The 22,268-nt window shown below is 34.2% G+C and overlaps 1 protein-coding gene and 1 pseudogene across 3 annotated transcripts in view; one reads left to right on the top strand and one right to left on the bottom strand.

The window, feature by feature from the left end:
- The window catches only part of ZFPM2 (zinc finger protein, FOG family member 2), a 424,511-nt gene that overhangs the window by 228,448 nt on the left and 173,795 nt on the right, over window positions 1–22,268 (top strand). The window lies entirely within an intron of this gene.
- LOC120595909 (uncharacterized) lies at window positions 13,956–14,074 on the bottom strand (annotated as a pseudogene).

Raw genomic sequence — 22,268 nt, 5'->3', positions numbered from 1 at the left:
CCCTGTCAGAAGGCTCCGAGGATGATGCAGGTCTGTATCAGCCTGATAAGGGAAAGAGGATTCAAAATGGCTTTAGAGGGAATCTGTGGGAGCAGAGAGTGCCGTTTTGGACCAGAGGAGCTATGGAATACAGCAGAGGCCCTTAATGGGATCCTAGGGGTTCGGTGCCAAACCTTATGCTGCTGTTTGAAGATTTTCTAGTGAAATATTTTGATGGTGAAATTCTGTAACTGTCAGAGGGGCGGAGATTCAAGATTCTGTTTTAAGTTATTTGCTCCATAATCTGTGATTAATCCATCCAGGTCAAGTGAAAAAAAGAAGAGGGTGTGGGGAGAGCAACTCAGGAACCCTTCCGGAGTATGTAGGGAGGTCACTTTTAATCCGCTGACAGTGAGTTTCCATGTCATTGTCATCATGAGCCCTGTGCAAGTGACCAGTACATTTTATATACTGTAGGTTCCTATTTTATAGTTAGATGAAATATGAAACTATCTTTTATAATGCTGATACCACTTTGGCAGGACTTTGGAGCCAAATATGATTCAGTTAAACTGTTTTGGAGCCTAACATATCTTTGTTATTTATTGGGATTTCTGAAAGGGCTTTATGTGCTATTTTTGCTCTGGATTAAAAAAAAAAATACTCATTAAATATTTCCAAAAAACTCATATAGCTAAGAGAATTCTACTGAGCTTTTGAAACTGATGTGCTTGTTCCTAGGACAGCTAAAATAAAATCATTCTTCTCCATTAAGAAAAAAAGCTCCAGCAAATTAAAACCAGTATTTTCTAACATACCACAAAAATAAAAATGGAGAGCAATTAGTGAATGGGGATCAGAAAAGTTGGCATCTTGTAACCAGTGGTTATCTTTAAGCATTTCTAGGCTTATAGATGCTGCTGGGTTTTTCTTTCATTCATTCCACTGTTATTCTGGCATGTTATAAATAAACGTATAGGCATAAAGAGTCAAAAACAAAGTGGTTGTCAGAGGGATGAATGATAGGCAGTGACCTCACATACCGTGGATAGTACCATGCTCAGCTAGCAAGACTGTTGCCTGGAGGTGAAGTGTGCCCCCGCTACTGAGGCCAGGCTGATAGGGGGAGAGCCCCTCCTTAGCTTTAATCTCCTTGTTTTGTTGAGTTTAACTCAGACTCTTAACTTTTGTTTAAAAGAATGTCCGTATGTAAATATGAGGGAAGATACACCAGAAGGAAAGTGACGTATTTACCAATGTCATTTTGAAGCTCAACATTTTCTTCCTAACAGAGCTCCAAAGGACAGCTCTATCTGGATAATAATAAGCATACTTTGATTTGCGAAGGGCCTTCAGTTTTTTTATGTGATCATTTATTTTTTTTTTTAAGTTAACCATTAAATAAACTTGCTAGAATGGGCGCAATCTAAACTTTTGGACTTTAATTCCGTAAGAGGCTGGATAAAAGAATAGAGGTGGACGCATTTTAACCTGTCACCCTAACTAACCCCCCCGCCCCCCACCAAATTGTGTGCCTTCCAGGTGGTATGTTATTTTTATCTTTTTTTACACTCAAATGAGAAGGTATTGGAATAATTTTTTTATCGTTTCATAACTAATTTAACAGTCTTCTTCTGCTGTTAACTACTAGCAATTGAACGACTAAAATCGATTTCGTTTTCTAACATTAGATATATTGTGCCATGTCTTGAAGGAAAACCTGACTTCACATTATTAAGCAGGAGCTCTGCTAAGAAACGAGGGTACAAAGATCTGAATTCTCATCAAACAGAATTACTTCTTGTATGAGTATTTGAATTGAATTCTATCTATAGCTTTATATATTGCTTTAAGCAGACTTAACACACAAAAGCCACATTCACAAACACATAGGCACACACATGCACACACACACACAATAAATGTTTGATTTTTAAGTCAAAAAATAAGATTAATATTTTAATTATATTGTGTTTATACTCATAATTTTTCCTAAATAAAACAATTTTGTGAAGTAAAGCACACCTTTTTTATTGAATGAGGTATACAAACAGTATTTTTCCTATCATAGATTAGACACCACTATAAATGTTGATAATGTTTTTAACATTTATTTTTCATAATTTTATTATTTTATCTCATGGCAAAACACACAATTGCAAATTGTTATAAGGATATTTTTAGTACTCTAGTAGGTAACTTAGAACAAATGTAGAACCTTTAGGTATTTAAAGTTTGAGATAAAAAAAGTGTTTATAATTCTTGACCACCTAGAGCATTATAAAAAGACACACTTTGTTTACTGACAAATATGGTAAGAAAAGAAAATGAGAAATAAGAATATTCAAGCAATAAAAATTAAAGTTTCTCTCATATTATTTGATTTTCTGCAAGTTTTTATTTCTTCTTATTTCATATTCTCCATGAGCCTGAATTATTGAGAACTATTTATAACTTCATTGAGACGGCATAATAAGTATTTTGTAATTATATAAGATTCAAACAATTGTATTGTATTGGAGATACTAAATTTTTCTTTAATTTTAGTATTTATCTTTAGATTTAAAATAGAGTGTTTTGATAGCGATGTTATTATTATGAAGTATTGCTAATATTTGCTGCAAATCTTACCACTCACACTGTAGGGGACAAAAGGGTATTGTTTTTGATTGTTATTTTTATTACCTCTGTAGCCACTGAAGTCTTGGAAAAGAGGAGCAAATTATCTTTCAGTTGGTTTGACAACATCCAAAACAATGAGGAGCCTACTATTTTAGTTGCAGCCTCTCAATTGTTCTCTGTCCATCTTTGTCTTTTGCTGCTTCATATGCAGTTATCTTAAAGTTGTAAGGAAGGGAAATCAGCAAAAACAAGAAAAAGTACAGTCCCTTTTTGATGATCAGTTACCACAATCTAACTTCTTACCTTATTTTACTGTATTATTTGACCCTAGTTTATCCTGAAATGCACTATAATATGAACTAAATGTTTTTTTACCCATCAAATAATAGAGTATCTATAATGTATATAGCACTTAAAAGTTTCTCAGTAATTTACTTCCATTTGGCAAGTGTGATTGATCTCAAAATCTACATAATTCATATTTACCAATTGTGAAATAATGGCCTTAAAAAATTTAACTAGTGAATCTAACATAGTAAAAGTGTTGGATTCCATCAAAACTTAACCAGAATGTTAATATTAATACTATTAGTAGCAGAGAAGTGATTTCATCATTCAGGTGTGTGGGAATAAAGCAGGTTCTATTGTAAAGTGGCCGAATACTCACTCGAGTTGCTTAAGCTGGAGCTTGAGTGTCTTTATAATGCTTTAAGAATTCTCTATGTCAAATACAATTGAATACACTAGAAAACTGATAAAAGAGAGGCAACTTCATAACTCCACAAGCATTAATTACATTTTTATAGTTTCCATTGATATTTATAATGCTCTTTGTGCCATTAAAAATCTCATCAGGATCAAGTTTGTTATTCTGTGTGCTCTTATTTATCAAATGGTAGGTAAGCCTTCTTTGGAATATTTTTTATTAATGATGCATTCAATGAAATATGACTTCTGAAATAGCTTAAGAAAATAAGTGTTTTTTTTAGTGATAGTATAATTAAAGATGCTACAGATTTTCAACAAAAATGTTTTGATGCCTGTATTTCTGTCCAATTTTTAGAATGAACTGCATTTCATTTGTGATACAGCAAAATTACCTGATCGAATTCTATCCATTCTTCTACAAAAATATGATCTTGGTTTTAAGCATTTAGCACCCAATGTGGCTGTCCTTAATTTGTCATTGAAATTAGAATATGGAAAATTGAGTTAGAAAGTAAGCTAGCCTTAAGCTTTTAAAAAAGAATTTATTTAATTGAATCAGTCCAAATTTTCCCATCTAAGTCTTCGCTTCCCTTTAGTGACACTACCCCTGATTTATAAGGATTATTGTCTTTGGTTCCTGTGTCAGGGAGTTAAGAGGTGAGAGCAGTGGGATTGCATTTTCAGGATGCCACATAGGCACTCTTTGATCTGAGGTACAGTGTGCCTCAGGGAATAAGTTCAATCTTGATTTCTTTAGTCAATCATCCACTATCAGGTACCGCTGCCCTGATTAGCAGGCTGAAGAAAAAGAGCATATCAGGGGTGTGTGTTACAAAGATGAAAAATAGTGATGAGCCTGTTGGCAATGGAGTCAACCCCTAGTTTCACTATGTGACATTTGCTTTCTCTTCTCATAAATCCCCTTAGTACGTGAAGGAACAGAAATCAGTATTTCTGTATCTCTTTCCACAAACTGATGATTTTTTTTTTCAGATGGTAGTTTCCTTTCTTTGTTTATTCCATTATTGCTAATGGAACCTGGAAAGAGAATTAGCAGGATGCATCGTGGTAGTTGCTAAGAGAGATTCAAATATAGCCGTGCCTGCTTAACATTCCTGCCATTCTGTGAACCAAGCCAATGGCTAACTCTTGTGAAATGTTCTGAGTCTGGAAAACTAGTACCACACCTGTGTCCTTCTTATCTCTTTATCTGGTATACATAGAAGTAAAATGGTTCTCTAGACCCAGAAGGGCCTTGGTATCTACCCATTACCTATTAGTGATGTCTGCCTTAAAAAATTAGGATCTAAGGATTTTCTGAATTGCCTCCCATATGTCCTCTTTTCTTTAGTCAAAGTAAAAAAGAGAATATCTCCAAATATATGAGGGTTTGTGCTGATAACAACTGCTATTTCGGGTTTCTTTAGATACATATTTGGGATTTGTCCATGTGTATTATATATTATGGTGTTGAGACAGAAATGATGGCTCTGAAAATAAGACTATTTAAACAGTGGGTAAATATACTTTGTATCATAAGTCTTTGCCAAATTTCAGTCTATTTCAAAATTAAAATTATTTACTGAGAAAATATTAATTTTATTTGTGAGCACCTTTTCTAGAAAAATGCAAGGTACACATCTATTTGTAACATAAATACATATGGTATATTCATGTCCAACTGAATTTATTTACTATTGTATTTGACCTTGATGATGAGACCAGTTTGATAAGGTTAAGGTCAATGACTGCATTATTTTTAGACAAGATACAAAGTGTAGAATGTTCTGTTTTGCTTTACTGTGTTAACAACTAGTAGTGCTTAACGTTCTGTACGTACTGCTGATTTCAGTGATGCATTCATCCTTGGTGATTCTCCAAAAGATTTCAGCACCTATAATTAATCACCCACTTTGAGAAAAGAAACACAAACTAAGATATAGTTTGGCTTTTCCCCCTCCTAGAAAAATCTGGACAGAGTGTGAATAAGGATAATAACAGGGCTATGATAATCATAATCATGCTTTCAATATATGTGAAAAAATCACTAAGGGAAACATCCTTTTGATCATATTTACTAATTAATCCCCTCATATTGTTTGTTTAACTTCAAATGTGTCATATTGTTAAGAAAAGGACTTGTTATCTTTATTTTATAAAAGAAAAGGGAGTAGTGACCTATTCAGAGTTAAAAAGTATGTTTCTAGCAAAAACATTTGTATTCTATTAATTTCTTGGGCTAATGATCACTAGTATTTTTTTTCATGCAAATATTTATTTAGTTCAATGTAACAAATGTAAAAAATCTCAGTAAGCAGCAATGGATTTATTTAATAGACTTTTAGAAAATAAAATCTCCTACTAGATGCCAGTTATGTCTATTAAATTCTCATTAATGAGTTAAAAAAGAAAACGCATCCTGACATTTTTGTAGATTGCATGTACTTTCCTACTATGCTGAGAAGTAAACAATGAAGTGATAATTGCGTGATTTTGTGTACTCAGGTATAGAGGACAGAGAATGAATGAATCGGCGTAATTCATGTATCTTAAATTTGAAAGTCGAAAAGCTACTTTTGAACCGTTTGTGCATTAAGATGTCTTACATGGTACTGTAAGAATATACTGAAGCTAAGCCAAAGACTTAAGGAATAAAAACAAACCTTTTTTATTTCCTGTGATGGAGATTAATTTATCAGATTGATGTCTGGTAGACTGCAAATAGCAAATGCATTTAACTTCATTCAGTAGCTAGAACTAACCTGTTTATAAATACTTTAATTCGATCAAAGCATAGAAATAACCAGAATGGATGTAATGGATAAAAAGACAAATGAATGCACCTGTATCAATAACAAAGGGGCATTTCCCCCCTTAACATGTTCATTGTACTAAAATCGTCTTATACTTTCCTATTCCCTTAAAATCTAGTATTTTAAACTTTGAAAAATAACTTCAAAAACACCTAGTACCTTAAACTATGATTCTCAACAACCTTGTTTTATCGCATTGAAATTTTTTTAGTCCCCAGTCTGGCCTGCTCTTTCTTGTGCCAGGATCTATTAATGATAATTACTTAGAATACTATCCCCATTCTCTGATACCATCACAACATTGTGAGTAAGATTGTGATCTTATCCCAGACTATTCTGTTTAACTCTGACACTCCTTCTATTATAGTGGGGCCTTGATAAGATCATGCCTGTTAGGATCAGACATTAGTTGGAATCAATATTTGAAAATGTGCCTGTTTTTGCTTAATAGTAAAGTTAGTGTGAACGTTGAAGTGAGATCATTTGTTTGATGAGATTGTACAACTTTATCTTGTCAAATGTTCCTTCTACTACTTTATGCTCAAAAGCACTGAATGAGGTCTTGGGGAAACCATAATTTTACTGACCAACCCATCTGGATATATTAGCTTTTAGATAGTCTACTCTGATGAGACTATACGATATTTTAAAAATGATTTAGGTCAGGAAAATGATTTGGGAAAGAAGGAAAGATTATCTTCATAACTCTTCGTTAATGAAATGCAATTAATTCAGTTGTTCTCAAACAGAGTCAGTTTTGCCTCTAACAGACATCTGACAGTGCCTGGAGACATTCTGGTTGTCAGAATCCTTGGGTGGGGGTGGAGGAGTTGAATGGAGAAGAAAGAGAGTGGTGATACTGCTTTCTAGTAGACTGAAGCCAGAGTTGTTGCTAAACATCCTGCACAGGCTAGCTTCCCACAACGAAGAAAATCTGGCCCATGCCGACACTATCGCCAAGGTTGAGAGACCCTGCTATAATGTATACCTGTGAATATGCCGAAAAGTAGAGATGTTTGGCAGTAATGGATTTCAGATTTTAAGGTGGATATCTGTCTGCCTGGGAAGAGCAAACGTGACTGGGTTCCTCCTGTTTCAGGTTAGCAACATCTGATAGATTTGTAATTAAGGAATTCTTTTGGGCATATACATCAGAAATTGGGGTGCTTCCCTTTAAATTTATGCTGAGTAGAACTTAAGATACAAAAGATGAAGTGAGGAATCAGCCATGTGACATCTTTGGTCTTAATAAAGCTGAATCTCTTTAATCCTTATTGGGTACTGCCATCCATGTTTGGAGCTTATTCACAATTTTTTTTTTTTGAAATTGGTGAACTATGGAATGGAGTATCCATGTTTATCATTTTCCAACTTCATGAGACTTGTTTATTATTTGGTTATATATTTGGTTATATGTTTGATTTGGTTATTTTTATCGATCACATATTATTTGATTACATACTCATGTATGAAAAAACATTGCATAGAGTTGGCCCTCTGAATTCAACCAACCTCAAATGAAATATATTTGAAAAGTAAAGTTATGTCATTATGGACGTTTATTATGTAGTTAGACCTGCAGTGGTTGTATGTACTGAGCGTGTAGAGACTTTTTTCCTTGTCATTATTCCCTAAACAATATAGTATATTAACTATTTACATAGCTTTTACATTTTATTAGGTGTTATAAGTAATATGGAGATGATTTAAAATGAGAATCTGTGTAGGTTATATAGAAATACTATATCATTTTATGTAAGGGACTTGAGCATCTGAGAATTTTGATATCTGCAGGGGTCATAGAATTGATCCCCATGGATAGCGAGAGACAGATGTATTTTATTTTTCATTGTATTTGGGGGAATATTGTTGCATAATAAGTGTTGGAAAAAGGAAGTAAGTTTTTAAAAAATATTTTTTAGCCATTTTGTTAAACTAACAGGAAAATAATAAGCGACAAATTTATAACGTGTTTCTGAAAAATATATTAGGGGATGTCTTTCTTGGTTCCGTGCGTTTTATGATTCCCGAAATCTGTGCAAGTGGCTTTTGAGACTAAGCTCTTTCATCTGCCAGCACAGGAAAGGGAATTTTTTCCTTTCTGTATTGTCGAGAGTCCTAAAAGCTTTTTTCCTGAATACTCAGATGGGAGCAGCAGTAAGGGGGCTGGAGGTGCCAATGGCAGCGAATCTGTGGAAGATTAGCACACTTCTTTTGATGAAAGGTGATTTCCCAGAGGGTTGGAGAATAAACATATGGGCAGAAGTGCTAGTTTGGAGAAAAGGCGCTGAAGTAATTGAGAGGAGTATTCCACTGAAGTTGAATTAAGAGCATGGCATTCTGAACCTGTACAACCTATCAATTCATCACTCATTGTCCATCCATTTTAGTAAAGATATCATGAAGTAGCCTTATTGAAGACTACTGTATTGATAAAACCTTATAAGAAAAGATTATTTGCAATACCTAAAATGTTTATTAGAAGTCAATAGGTTAAACAAAAAATTTTCTGCTTCATTTCTAAAATTCCTCATGAAGTAAAATGTATTTTTATCATATTTCTTTTTCTTTTTTTTTTGTTTAGTGTTAAATGTTTGAAAAGGGACTGAATTATATTTTATCCTTTTGTTGACAACTGAAACAAATGATTTTACAAATGAAAAATTATTATCTTTAAATATTAGAAATTCTAAATTATAGTACTGTTTGAGTGCACTTGGAACTGAAATAATATAATTATTATATATTACAGATATATATTACTATAAATGTTTCTAAGGTTAATTTTGGAAGCACAGAATTATTAATTCTCTTTAAAAAATTTTTACTTTATATTTTTTTCTAAATTTTATAAAATTACGCCTCTATATCCTCAAGAGAGTATATATTATCATATATATTCTAACAATAACAAGAGAAAACACATTTTAATAAAAGCAAATTACTTCCTTCAAATAATTCTGGATTCGAATATTCCAAGAAAAAGGCAAAGAGTGTTTAGTACTGTGCAGAGATTTCTTTTTTCTCTGGTGTCAAAAACAGAAAGTAGCCTGGTTTTGATAGAGTTAAGTAAACTAAACACAACCCCGTTGCTCCCAACCCTCCATCTCCTAGTACTTCTCAGTCCAACAATCATTTCTTCTTGTGGAATAAGATAAGTTTTCATGTGCTTGTGTTTGATGGATTAACAACAGAAAATTAAGGAATTTTACAAAAATTCCAACTTGGCAAATAGTAGCAACCCTTATCATCGGGAGGCCTGATAAAACCTCCCGATAAAGCACCAGGGAAACTAGTCTGGACTATGTCTTGAAAAATACTAGGTATCTGACAGCAGTCTGTATCTCACCACTAGAGTTGGGATGATCAGTTAAATGCAAACACCATGTTAGATAACAAAACTGTTATCCATAACTCTGTTTCTGTCTTTAAAGGTAGGACATCAGTTATGATAAGGGGTGGGCATATGGCTGTAAAAACATTTTTTTTTTTTTTTGAGGGGAGAGATTTCCATACTAGGCATATGATGACAAGAATATGATGTTTCTTAAAGAAGGAAGCACGAAACAGCTGTAGTGAATAGTAGTGTATAAATCTTTATAGTCTGTGGTTTGAGGGTTTTTTTCCTTCCATTTTTTCCTTCCGTTGGTATCAGCTCTTAGTGATTTCTAATTTCTTCTCTAAGGATCTAGATCCCCAAATCACTTCAACCCTGACTTATTATTTGTTTTAAATACTTAACTGTTTTATCTGAGTCAACTCATATTTGTATTCTGAGTAGGAATGAATGCATAAAAAGTGACTATATTTATTTCATTGATCTATTTGTTAATTTAACAAACATTTATTATTAGCTAAAGAGGTTCCAAGTGTGGTCCTAGGCACTGAAGATATTTCAGTGTACTCGAAATAGACGTTGATCATGTTATCCTAGAGATTTTATCCTAGTAGGACATACAGACCAATGGACAACCACTGTATAGCAGATAATTAACAATACTATTATAAGTGCTAAAGGAAGAAATAAAGTATGCTAGAAGAATACCTAACATATATTTGGGGATAAAAAAATAGAAGTGATATATAAGAGGAGGCCTATAGAACAAATAAGAATAAATTAGTTTAAGATTATTTGTGTGTTTGGAGTGGTTGGTGTGTGAGCATGTGTGTGTGTGTATGCACACGTGTGGGTATGTTGAGGGTGGCAGAAGATGTAGAACATAATTGATGTGCAAAGGCATATAGGCATAAAGAGAACATGGTAAACTTCAAACACGTTGAGTTGTCCAGTAAGATGAAATGACTCTTTAGTCAGTTTAAAAATATTTCAGTGAGATTCTAAATCATCAGCTTAGTTTGCTTCAAACTGTACCAAAGATTGTTCCCAGGCAGTTTTCTGTTTTGTTTTGATTAACCATTAGTACCTCTCCTAAACATTGTCAAAAGAGATCCACACTAGAAATAATCCTCCGCCGCTTGCTTTTTTCGACCACTTCCTGTTTTTTAGAGAAATGTATGCTTCTCTGGAAGTTGCTGAATGTCTTTAATGCAAATGAGCCAATATCAACACATATTTAAAATTTTTTGACCTTATTGTCTAAATTAATTGTCTTTTATAAAGGCCACAATATTTTATGTTTTGAGCAGACAGAAAAATCAGGAAAATATCCCTGCCCTCAGGGAGTTTACAGTCTAATTAAAGGCTTAATCGGAACAGATAAATTGTTTTGAGGATTGTGTATGGAGGTGAAAGCTTTGGGCATAACACTCTTAGAGTTGAATGGTGCATATATGGGATCAAAGTGAAGAGAGTGTGTCCAGTACTAAAATAAAGGACTGCTTTCACTATAAAATAGAACTACCCTTTATTTCAAACTCAGAGCTGTGGACCTTTTACTGTGTTAAATTCAATGTAAGAATAATCAAAATGCCTTCTTCATGAGAATGCATGCAAAATACTTTTTTTTTTTCTGGGTTAAAATTGAGGGGAAAAAATGACATATCATGAAATGCTGACTGCCCTTACCTTGTAAGAGTCCTGGCAGGTACAGCATAACCCAAAATGAAATAGCTGACAGGTCTCTTCAGGTTTCCACATAGAACATTTCCATAAAGCACAAATAACCATGGAACTACTTCACATTTAGAACAATGAAACTATTTCTGGTTATAAATTATAAACCAGAAAGAATAGATTAGCAATATGGATTAAAAAGTGTTTTTTAATGTTGACACTGTTGGCATTTTGGACCAGATAATTCTTCGGTGTGGGAGCTGTCTTGTGCATTGTAGGATATTTAGCAGCATCCATGGATTCCATCTACTAGATACCAGGAGCATGCCCTCTGGTCATTACAATCAAAAATGTCTCTAGACATTGCCAAATATCCCTTGGGTGGCAAAATTGCCCCCAGCTGAAAACCATCGGAATAGAATATTTTAACAGATTGGTAGTGTGGATTATGAAAACATAAGACTACCACAGAAAAAAATCAAAGAAAATCTATGCGGTTTTTTTTTTAAGTTATTATTATTGATCTTTTTGTTCATTTTACTGGCTATTAAGATATTATATTTGGTAATAATATATGCATTTAGAGGAAACTGAAATATTGGTTGGATTTAAAAAATAAACATTATCTAACCTATATAAGGAAGAGAAGAATTGAATTAAAAATACATTAGGTAATGTTTGATCTAAGGATTAATTTGCTTACTTATAAAGGACAGAGACATGAATTCTCTTGAGATAGCCACCTCAGCTTCTGGTGTGGTAAAATCCATGATCACCTGGGAATACTCCCTTTGTATGGAAAAGAGAGGATGCTTATGGTAAATGTAGAAGAAATAGAGTGATTGGAAGAGAAAAAGTATTTTTCTTCTTTCAGTCATGTTTTCCACACTAGGTTTTAAAGCACATTTTATGTGAAAATCTCACATCAAAATAAAAGAGAGTGTTTTGATTTCCCTTCTCCCTTCCTCCAGGTAGAAAGCATGTCATTCCATAACTCTCCATTGTTGATCTTTTGGGGTCTGGTGTAACTTCACTTTGGGGCTGCTGGAGGGGCACTGGGTGTTGAGTTAGACTTCAGTCTCAATGGAAATGATGATGCTGGAATCAAACTTTTAATCTTTTCTAAATTTCTTTTTTATTGGCAGCTTGAACGGGCTACTTTATTCTTTTGTAGTAGGGCCTTCCATTAGGCATTTGTTTTGTTGACATGTGAATACTCTTTTGTCAAAGATTAACCACATTGCCTTTGCACAGGCAGGATGCCATTTAAGATAGTCTTTACTAAATTCTTAGAGTGAGGATGTATGTCAGGCCAGTCAGGGGACAAGTTTAGGTGACAGCTGATAATGGGTAGGCTTGGGGGCTCCCTCCTTATTGACCTGTTGAGAGCATGATCACAGACCGAAGTCGGAACACATGCTTGATCCGTAGTGTACACAGCTAAGTGAAATGTAAGGATTCCTCATTCCATTATGTTTTAAAGCCTTTAGTCACTCAAAACATGTTACAAAGCAGTTAGCCTGGAGAGTCACCTGAAAGGTAAAAGCTCAGTGAAGACGCTAAGAGAAACCCTAGCAGATCTTAGAACCTAAACTTCATGGACTGACCTCTAGTCCTATTATTTGGTCAATGTTTATGTAAGGACTTTTTTGTACCAGTAAGTTAGACTATCACTTGATCATGGTTTGAATAACTGTCAGAATCAGTGTATTAAAAATGACAATCCCAAATTTCGTCATATCATCCAAATGTTGTTAAATGAGTACAGCAGTACTTCTCTTAAGCTTCAACAAAGAGACTACCTTGGCAATACCTGCTAGCCATATGGTGGTGTTTTATTATAATCAGAAAAATAACTTTTGCAAACAATTACAGCTACTTTGCCAACAACTCTTACAAAAACATAAAATTAAGAAAACCTAGGGATTTGTTTAATATAGAAATTTGAATTTAAAACAGCATAATGTTCGAAATGTTTGTGATATATTTAGATTAATATAAATATGGCTTTTTTTGTTGTCTAAATCACCTGTATTTGACCTTGTTATTTCTATTATTAGCTTAGTTGTGTGTTTTCACCTCAAAATCACATTACCTGCTTTATTCTTTCCTACTTTTTCCACTTTGCCATTCATATTCTTCCCATTTTTGGCAGTTCAACTCATCTTCTGATTATTATGTTTTTAACTCTGCTATCTTCCCATTTCCTTTTTGAGTTAGCTTCCGAGTGGCTCTCTTCTCCCTCCTTTTATTACTTGGCCTTGGTTTTTCTCTTGAGCTAGTCTGATGCCCCAACATTCACTTTTGCTGTGTACTTCAGTTTTGGCACTGTTAGCGAGGGAGTATTTTTTGTCTCCGAAGAGCTAAATTTTAATTCAGCTTCCAGTGATGTCACCATGGTGTGTCAAGACCAAGTCGTGGTCCTGTCTTCTGTTGCAGATGGGAGATCTGTGCAGGATAATAAGTCGAGATGCCTAAGCATCATCTAGCAGACAACCTGTGTTCATTCCATTTATTACCTATTTTTCAATGCCTCTTAAAAGTATATGTTTTGAGCCACACATATACTAAAAATGCCTGTGCATTTCATTCTTACTTAGGACGCTATATCGGTTTACTTCAAGGCATGAGAAATGTGTGCAGGCCATAGATACAACAGAAGGTGTTTTCGAGTTAGGAATTTGATTCGAAGAAGAGAGACATTTTTTAAATTAATTAATTAATTGATTAATTATTTAATTTAGGCAAGGCAACCCTTGGTTGACCTCACATATTGCAAGGACCTTGTCAGCTTACAATCCCTTTTTTTTTTTTTTTAACGCCTACAGCACCTGGTCTTCCTAGGTGGTCTCCCATCCAAGTACTGACCAGGCCCAACCCTGCTTAGCTTCCGAGATCAGCCGGGATCGGACTTGTTCAGGGTAGCATGGCCGTAGACAGAGGGGAAACTTTTGTATCTATAACTTTTAGAGGCCTCCGTAATGGACATGATTGTAGGCAGCTTCTCTTATGGTAGATTGAAATTCATGTAACAATTTAAGAAAAAGTGTGTGTGTACATATACGTACATGTGAGCATATGCACGGAATAAATGGAAGTGTAGCTAACTTTTTACCAACACCTACTCAATCACTTTACACAGGACACATGGTGCACTTTAAGAATAAGCATATCAGACTTGAAAGGGTGTAGTTCTGCCATAGTATTAGTCGTTTGGGACCTATCCAGGAAAATAAAAATAGGAGGGATTAGAGGGATAATGCAAGGTTATTATAAGTATTTATCAGTTGTGGGTAGATAAGTTAGTGGGGTAACAACCACCCCTGTTCTCTTAAAATAGCTTCAGTTTTCAGACTTAACTCCCCGCTAAAGCTCAGAGCCTTAGCTGAATGTTCTCAGATTAAGAAAAAAGTAAATATAGGTTATGAATCAGTGAGCTGATTCTGATGTTTTTCTTTTCTGTGGAGGCTACCAACCAAATTGTAAACAATAAATTTTATATATTCATGAGATTAAATTTTTGTGACCTTTTAGAACCTCGTGGTTCTCCTTGTTTAATTATTTGAAAAAAAAAATAAAATAAAAGGAAAACCAAAAGCCAAGTGATACCTAAATGTTAATAAGTGATTTTGCTTTATATGTTGTATTACTTAAGTATTTTTATTCATGATAGTTTTTTTAAGTCACAAAATTTGTTTATTAAACATATGGTTTAATAGTTCTTTTAAAATATAACACTTCTTCTTTCTTACAACTATGGAACTTATAAAGTTAGTACTGTAAATATTGCTTTTAACTAACACATTGGAAAAATGCTAATGTCTTTAGTTTCTAGTGCTATTTTAAACTTGTATGAAAGAAAAATAAAAAATCAGATAAATGCTAAAATTTCACATTATAAGAATTTTATTTAAAGGCTTTTGATTTTTATATTATTTGATAAGCTTCAGAAATCGAATTATCTTAATGAATCTGAAAGTATGCAGTAAAAAATAGACATATTCATGTTGCAGAGTAGAGATATAATTTATAAAGCTGTACATAAAATACCCAGTAATATCATCATTTATTAGGTTGCCATAGTAAGTGCATAAGTAATATTATGAAAGTCCTCCAACACCTGTATCAGCATGTCACCGTGCTCTCCTATTTTACAAAATTAATAACAAGGAAATGGTAAATTTGGTATCCTGAGCTCTGGAAGTAAAATACAATGTCAGCCATTAAAAGGTGAAATCAGAACAGAAAAATAAACACCACATAAAACCGAGTTGTTTTATTTGTTAACTGTGTAAAAGAAAAATTTGATAAACATTTTTATTCTTTTCTCAAAACAGAAGCAGCTTAGCTTTAAAATTTCATCAGATCACTATTAGGCTTACAAGGCATTACAAAAACCCTCAGAAAAATGGAGTTAAATTCCATTTCAAAGCACTGTAGTGAGCACAGGAAACGTGCAACAAGCCTTTAGTATCATTTGGATAAGAAATAAGGGAGACTCAAAGCAAAAATATCAAAAGGTCAAGAGGATTCTTTACTCTCAGTAATTGCCTTGGAGGCTTTTTTTCCCTTCTTTTTTTCCTCTTGATACATTGTTTTTAAAGGGCCGTCTGAGATGTGAAAATATAAAAGTGCAATCGTAATAAGAATTCAAATAAGAACTCAAAAATCATCTGGGAAGGTGAAACGACTTTCCCAGTTTTCCTTTGGCTGTCGAAGGGTGGACAAATTGGCAGGCCCTCCTTGAAACCCCAAAGTCTTTCACAATTTTGATACGATTTAATTTTATTTGAAATATATTTTCCCAGTTAAAAAATGTTAACTATGTGATAGTGCAGTCGAAACTTGGCTTGTGTCAAAAACAGGAAATCCTAAGGAGAAATAGACTGTGGATATATGTCAGATGTTTCTCTTCCTTTTCTTTTTTCTCACTTTCTTTTTTAGACACACAAAACCCATATGCACACACATATATTAATATATATAATATATGCAGATATTGATGGAATTCTGTGAGTTGAAAGAGGAGGAAGATGTCTTGAAGGATCCATATCTCTCCCAGCAGATTTGTGCTATTATCACTGAAATGTGGCCTTCAGTCTTGAAACAGTTAAAAGAGTTCTACGGCCACAAAAGAAGAGATGTCTTCAGAATTATCTCCCGCCTCACATTTGCTCTTAGGCAAGCAGTTTAAAAAAGCCCAGTGATTGAGCCAGTGATCCAATTTGAAATGCAGAAATGATTAGAGCTGCTTGCCTCATTTCATATCGAAATTCTCTGATTTATGACAGGGCTGCAGCCAAGATCTATCTCCAAAGGGAATTAGTGTGCAAGTTTGCATATTTTTGTTATTTAGGTTTCTGATAGCAGCTGCTAGCTAGAAATACTGAACTGGGAGGTGGTGGGGCAAGGATTTTCAGCCACTGGAGCAAAAGAAAGATAAGAGCTTTCTGTTTAGGACATCGAGACCCCTTGACCAGCACATATCTGTGTTACATATGCTTCTTATATGTGTGTGTATTTAAGAACTTGTTAATGGTGTAGATGTGAGTGTATGTGTACTCATAAATTATGAGGTTCAGGGAGCCCAGGAATGTATTGGAATGGTTAATTCTAGTAATGGAGAAAAGAATTACCAAAATTCCGTCTCCATGTTTTAACTAGTGGAATTTTAATGAGGCATAATACTTCAATCATGCAACTGACCTGTGGGGCAGAGTATAGAACATATAATGAAACAGAAATAGAATTCTGAAAAAAAAAAATTATTACCTTATCTGGAATTTACATGAAGTGTTAACAGGAAATTATGCAGCAGTTATAAATGAAAAATATGGGATTTAATGTACTTATTAATAAAGATTTGTTACATACATGATACTAGTGTCCCAAATCTGCTGTCCGCAGCTGTCCCCAATTTCTAATGTTTCTGTCCTCAGATGCCTCATTTAGAGTCATCTTATTACCATGGAAGCTAATGCCAGTTTCTCTTCAGTGAGTATTCCATTCCAAGAAAAAAAAAAATAAAGGAAAATATCTTTGTGCACAAATCAAGGGGTGCAGACTTCCTATAAGTTACATTAAAACATTAAATATACCTGTGCACCCCCCCCACACACACTCTCAAACACACAGCTTCCTTAGGTTGGTCAGTGTTTTCCTTGAATTTGTAGATCTTAATCATTGTTGGCAAAAAAAAAAAAATCGTGATTCTCCAAGTAAAAAAAATCCCTTGAAAGAAAGATGTGTGACTGTCAGTCTACATTAGTCCTGCAAGGAGCAAAGAAATCATCGTGGGAAAGTTTATTACCTCCTCTGCTTCCCGGCTCCATATGGAGTCATTATGGCCTCGAGTCTCAGCACTGCTCCCCGGCTGACCTTACTGTGATGCAGCTGGGCGTCTAGGTATTAAAACCACTCTCATATTTCACTGAATATTCTCCAGGGGACCCAGGGTTATTGTGGTAAAAACTTTAAATTTTGATTATCTTGTTCGTTGACAAAGAATGCAGTAAGATCTTTAAAGACATCTCTAAGCTAAAATGCCTGGGTTATTCCTTTTAAAGCAGTCCATCTCATTTTATATGGGGCCCTGACTTCCGCTCACCTTACCTGATTTCAGGACAGGAGCTATGTGGTCGACATCTCGTGTTTAGGAAGAGTATTATGCCAGTACCTCAAAAAATTAATATCTAGAAGAGTCTTTACCCCAGAAGGGTCTGGGGTCAATTTTAATTTGATCATACCTTCTGAAATAAAGACTAAAGTATTGTTTAGTATGGTAGCATTTTTAAAATGACTTTTAAAATTTATTAAGTATTTACTTTAAATCACTCAACTTTAAATTATAAAAGCTCACAGTTCTTACAATAACTTATTTTATTAATAACCTAAATATTAATAGTTAATATTTTTAGTGCCAGGGTTTTGTTAATCACATTTCTGTAACTCTGTGAAGCTGATCTAGTTTTTCTATTTTATAGATCATGAAACAGAGGTTTCAGTTACTCCTCCAAAAGCACTCAGCTAGTAAGTGCAAATCCTAGATTTGAACTCAAGTCTGACTTAACAGTTCTTCACTACTTTAATTTTTCTACAACCTCCCTATAGTACCATTCTGATAATGCCCCTCTTCATCACTCATATAAATCATGATTCATTCATTAGGTCTTTTACTGATTCAACAAACACTTTTTTGAATTCCTGTATGAGCTGGGCACTACGCAAGCAGCTGAGGATATATAAGTGATTAAGATCTAGTCTCTTCCTTCAAGGATCTCAGTCTATGAGAGAAGCAAATATGTAAATATACAATTATAGCATAGTAAGATGATTTCTGATGGAGATATGCGTAATTGTTTCTTAAAAAAATGCAAGCAATAAACACAACCTCTGGCTAATTTAAGCAGAAACAGAATTTATGGGAGAGATATGGGGGTGTTCATAGAACCAGTGGGAGGTCAGAGAACCAGGTTTAGGAATGGAAAGACTCAAGACAGTTCGAGGGTGTGAGGTGTCTAATAGTTAGGAACCATTTTACAGTTATATCCAGGCACTTTCATCGGAAGCAGTGAGCACCAACAAGTTTTGGTCTTTTTCTTTTTTTGTTCAGGATTTAGGTCCAGGAAGGGAGTGTCCTTTCAATCTAGCCTGGGTCACACCTCTGCTATTTGGCTAGGGAGGTAAGGGCCCCTAGATTAATATTCCAGTGCGTGTGTGTACAATGAAAGAATTACCTAAAAAGAGAGAGCTGTTATCAAATGGAACTGTACCAGATGCTAGCCAGCCATGAAACAATAATTCTCCACCAAGCCTATGTAGGGGAAACATTTAAATGTCTCAAATGCCCAAGGAAGGTGTCTCGAGGTGATTTTCAGGAAAAAAAAAAAAAAAAAAAGTGGCTGCATTTACTCAGTAAATAAATTGGGGAAGAAAGGAATTCCAGGGGAGAAGAAATTACATATATGATTAAAGATATTAGCAAGACAAAAACAACAAGTGTTTTAGGAAATGTACAATTTGGTGTGAGGTGTGGTTAATAATAAGGTCAAAAGCAGGGTTAGGTCCAGGTAATGAGAACTGTTCATGCCAAGACAAGAAGTCTGATTTTATTTTATTCAATGCATGTGAGGCCAAAAGAAACATTGAAGATTAGATTTTTTTTTTTTTTTTGGCTAACATGTTTTAGTCACCATCTCTTTTATTGGCTTTAGCCATAACTTTTTACTTACAGCCTTGTAATCTATGATTTCTTCATGATTAAAACCTGAAAGAAAACTGTATAACATTCACTAATATCCTGTAATTGGTTTCTAACATCATCCAGAATCTATCTGTATTTTAAAACAACCTGAACTAAGTCAGGAGGGAAGCAAAGTGCACAAAATTAGCTAATACCCTTATTTTTGTCTGAAAGAAAAAACAAAAAAAAAAAGAGATGACCAGTTGCGTAATCAAAATGACCAAAATAGGTGAAGTGTTTTGGTATTTGGTAGATACTAATGCTGTGTACTCTGTTAACACTTATGGCAAATAGTGGCATCCATATTAGAACAGAAGAGCAGCTTGTAAATTGCATGAGTGAAATGTGTTTGAATCCTCTATCATTAGATGCCTAGTGTAGTCAGATTAAAAGGAATAAAAATGAATGAAGAGAAATCACTAAAAGAAGGGAGATAACAAAACAGATGAGAATAATCAGAAGAGGAAAGGGATTTCCTTTCATTCTCTTTTTCTTTAACCCTCTGCAGTTTTCTTTAAAAAAAAAAAGAAAAGAAAAAAGAAAAAAGCCCAGTTTATAATGAGGGTTATATCTTCCTTATTGATATCATCCCAGTTGCAAAGAGATGTGTACCCTCCCTAACTGTCCTAAGGAAAGAAGATATTCTACTTTTCCTGTGAAAACCTTTGCAAGTTTAGCATCAATCCAAAAGCTTCTGGAAGTTTCTCAATGTAATTTGGGATCCAAAGCTGCTTTTGCATAACGCTGTGAGAAAAGAGCTCATGATAGTTAAATAATTTATTTCCTATAAGAATTTACCTGCTCTCTAGTCATCGTATAAAGCAACTTGTGATAGAGGAGGAGGTATCTGTGTATCGAATTTTTATCTTCTCTCTCTCTCTCTTTTTCTTTCTGTGTGTGTGTGTGTGTGTGTGTGAGAGAGAGAGAGAGAGAGAGAGAGAGAGAGAGAGAGAGAGAGAGAGACTGAGATACTGAGATACTGAGATTCCTGAGTAGTAAAAGCAACTGGGGAGAGAGGGCCTGAGACTCTATATCTCTAAAACCTCAATTAAGCAAGATAGTATCTACAGTAATTTTGAGCATTTGATTCTCAGGAAAGGAACAGATGTACACTGTTCACTGCTTCTTGTTTGTCTACTCCAGAAGTTTAGTTAAAGCTGTTGCTCTTTAGAAAGTACAATTCAAATTGTGCCTTGAAATATTTCTATTTTTCAGGCATATATATTTGTGCTTTAATTACCCGAGACTCGTCTTTGGTACACCGAATAGCTGCATCCTTACCATTACCCAGTATATGTGAAAACTGGACCAGATACCTGTGAAAAAAGGGCATTATTCTAAACTTTTCGTTTAAGTTGAATATTAGGGCCATGTTGTGCTTGGGCTCTGTTTAATATCTCTGAAAATTAGGAATAAACCTTTAAATTAGCAGGAGTTAACATAAGTTTTAAAAATGCTGTCCTGTTTTCCATGTGTATGTCTCATCATCTTAGAAACACATGTAATTTGAGTAAAAATAATGACAAATGCTGAAAATGTGCTACTTATTTAAAACTGGATATGGACGTGATGCATTTCAAACACTTGTATACAAGGCTTTGTGTGTACGTGTGTGTTAATGAGGAAAAGAGAACAAACTTACAACCTCTCACCTGTGTGATTTTCTCATAAACACACGATGTACATCCTCATTAATTCTAGATGAAAGCGTAGTCATTTATTAATGGTAAGAGAAGAGTACAGAGGCAGTTTTTTCAAAAATTTAAGCTATTTCTGACTTCTTTCTTGTTTTTCATCCTATTCAACAGATATATATTCTAATAATAATCATGGTGGTATCAACCCATTTTAATTTAATAATAAAAGGATAGCATAATATTATGAGTTATCCTTATCCTAAGTTAGTAAGAAAATCTCTATATATTACAGCATATTTTAAATGGTCTCTTATTTAATTTTTCCCATGAATAGTGTCTTTCATTTGGGAATCATAGTGAATCAAATTCCTAATAGTACTAGTGCACTACAAGTGCATTATATAAGACTATTAATGAGGATAAATATTAAATTTGAGTAGATATTGCAGGTATGAGGCATCACATGAGAACTCCAAAGGATTAAATTCTACAGAGGATTGTTATTTAAGTTCTTTCCAGCCCCATTGTTCTGCTGCATAAAACTTACTTTAGTACCTCTCTGGACTGTTGTAACATCTGTTATTTTAAGGAAAAAAGGTCTTTTTTTTTTTTTTTGCTTCTTTTTGGTCAGAAATGGCTGTATTATTCTGCAATGTTGGCCCAGAATGCCTTGCAGGGAGTAAGCTGTGTTCTTCTCGTGTTCTGACTAATTAATTCCCATGAGATCTGCTCCTTACAACCAGACTCGCTCACTCTGAGTCCAGCAGTGGGAAGGACTGCCTTTGGGAAGGTCACTTGCGAGAGCTGTGCTACCCACACACGATCATCATGTAAATAAAAAAGAGGTGAATGACAAGATGGTTAAAACCCACGGAAATTTTATAAGGAGAGAATTGATCTGAATGATTGCTGTTATTTTTATAAAGGGCTTTTTATCTATCACAAAGAGCAAATTTTCAACTGAAAATATCCACTTGCCAAGTTGTAACTATGGTCTGTTTAGCTTTGCTTCATCAAGTTGTATAAATGTGATTAAATTTTACTGACCAGGTAGATTTTTTAAATTGACTTTTGGAAAACGGATCAATTCTTCCCTTCATCTCCCTTCAATAATAAAATAATTAATATATGTTCACAAAAGTGTCTTCCCTCGTATTAAATAAACTCCAGTTTTATTTCCAAAATGCTGATTTTCTACATTCTCCTCCTTGTTTCTACATCTGCCTTATAAAAGAATTGGTTTTAATTTCTTG

The sequence above is a fragment of the Pteropus medius genome, unplaced genomic scaffold (assembly GCF_902729225.1).
Source record: "Pteropus medius unplaced genomic scaffold, Ma_sr-lr_union100, whole genome shotgun sequence".
Lineage (NCBI taxonomy): Eukaryota > Metazoa > Chordata > Mammalia > Chiroptera > Pteropodidae > Pteropus > Pteropus medius.
The sequence above is the reverse complement of the archived record's forward strand: the minus strand, read 5'-3'. Positions and strand labels throughout refer to the sequence as shown.